Below are 2,188 nucleotides of genomic sequence, written 5' to 3'. Positions count from 1 at the left end.
ATACATGCAGGCATATATACATGTATTCGTACATACATGCATGCATACTTACATCAATGCATGCATACATACATACATACATACATACATACATACATACATACATACACTCTTTGTCTGATAACTTTAAATACATACCCAAAGAAGTCGCACGGCTCTACCGCAACATATCATCAGATGAAAGGATGAACCTATATGAGCAGAAGATTATGCATGGATATGTTAGTAGAAAGCTCCGAGGTGATGGTAATATTGATCATCAAAGCAGTCTATCATGGACCAATAACCGGATTACTACCTCCTACTTTGAAGGGTATGCGTTTGCAATCCAGGAACAAGAAATATCAACTAAATACCTGATGCACAAAAGGGATAGAGATGCAGGAAAAAGTAGTGAAATGTGACAATCGATGCCGACTTTGTGGAGTTAACACTGAAGATATCACCCACATCATAAGCAGTTGTCCGAAAATTTCATCACGATATTATCTACCGATGAGATATGATGTTGTAGCTAGGACACTGTATAATGAAATTCGTCGGAAGGATTACCCCAGAGGACAAAGAAATAAGAACCCACAGTATGGTAGAAGTCATAATAAAAAGGAGCACTGGTGGAATGTCCCAATAAAATGTAAGCACAATAGACCTGATTGATGATATGGGATAGAGAAGAGAGACTGTACAGTTGTGGAAATTAGCTGCCTAGTGGATGTTAACATAAAGTTGAAGATCGGTGAAAAAGAGAATATTTACGCAGAACTATTGAGAAATTTACAGCTTACTCTATTCAGATTTCAAGTTCAGGTTTATACCTGTAATTATTGGTGCCCTGCCTAAATAAGACCAAGATTGAACATATCAAACCACATTATGGCCAAATGTGGGAGAATGTGTTCCAGGTATTATGTTTCCATGGGGCATAATGTGGTGACGAGAACGGTCTGGAACAAGATAACACAAATGAGAATACCTACAAACGAAGTTGATCATATTCAAAAGAATACTGATGGAACTTGTAAATTAAAACAGTCAAAAGAGTTAAAGCATAACCGGCCAGACATTGTTGTTGAGGACTGCAATGAAAATATATGTTCTGTTGTGGAAAACAGCTGCCCACCGGTCACCAATGTGGTTTGAAAAATACGAGACAAGGTGAGCATCCATGGAATGTTGATAAGAAATTTGTAAATCCTTAATTCATACACTACAAACTGTCACTATGATGTTGTAGCTAGACACTCTATAATGACATCTGTCCAATGGATAACCCCGAAAACAAAGAAATAAGAACTCACCTGTACAACTTACCGGAAGTTTATCATTTAAACATATATGAGCATGTCTAGACATGCAATTATATGCATGAGAGTACATACATGATAAAAAGGAGTACTGGTGGAATGTCCCAGTGAAAACCTCAATAAAATGTGAACACAACAGATCTGATATAATGATTTGGGTTAGAGAGGAGAAACTGTGTCGTGGAAATCATCTGCCCAGCGGATGTTAATATAAAGCTAATGATCAGCAAAAAAGCGAATACCTACGCTGAACTATTGAGAAATCTGCAGTAATTCTAACCAGATTACAAGCTCAGGTTTATACCTGTAATTATTGGGACACTGGGATATGTAACACGCTGCCTAAATACCCATCTTGAGAAATTAGGCTTCTCAAAACCAGAAAGGAGAAAGCTGATTCGAAGACTACTGATTCAAGCCATCTCTGGAATTGTAAAAACCTGTACAACTTACCGGAAGTTTATCATTTAAACATATATGAGCATGTCTAGACATGCAATTATATGCATGAGAGTACATACATAAAGCAGAAAATACAAATCTGAACGCATACATACATACATACATACAAACATACATACATACAAACATACGTACATACAAACATACATACATACATATGTGTACCTGTGTGTACGTATTTGTTACATATATTATACATAATTCCATCTACAGAAATATAGATGGACTCATGGGCATGTACATATATATACATATATATGTGTGTGTATGCATGTATATGTATATATGTATATATATCTGTATGTATATTTATATGCATATATATATGTATATATATAGGTATATATATATATACATAAATGTAAGTATCTCTCTCACACGTGCTCTTAAAGAAGAAATTGTTATATATATAAATTTATATA

The 2,188-nt window shown here is 35.1% G+C and overlaps 1 long non-coding RNA gene across 15 annotated transcripts in view; it reads right to left on the bottom strand.

Annotated features, from left to right (window-relative positions):
- LOC106871257 (uncharacterized) overlaps positions 1 to 2,188 on the bottom strand; it is a 413,124-nt gene that overhangs the window by 237,691 nt on the left and 173,245 nt on the right. For 3 of the 15 annotated variants that reach the window (XR_008266341.1, XR_008266336.1, XR_008266337.1), the window contains one exon: positions 139 to 191. The exons of the other annotated variants lie outside the window; for them this stretch is intronic. This is a non-coding gene — a long non-coding RNA (uncharacterized LOC106871257). The remainder of the gene's footprint in view (positions 1 to 138; positions 192 to 2,188) is intronic. 15 annotated transcript variants of the gene reach the window in all.

This window comes from Octopus bimaculoides, chromosome 20 (assembly GCF_001194135.2).
Source record: "Octopus bimaculoides isolate UCB-OBI-ISO-001 chromosome 20, ASM119413v2, whole genome shotgun sequence".
NCBI classification, from domain to species: Eukaryota; Metazoa; Mollusca; class Cephalopoda; order Octopoda; family Octopodidae; genus Octopus; species Octopus bimaculoides.
Note: the sequence above shows the minus strand (reverse complement) of the source record. Positions and strands in the feature narration are given on the sequence as shown.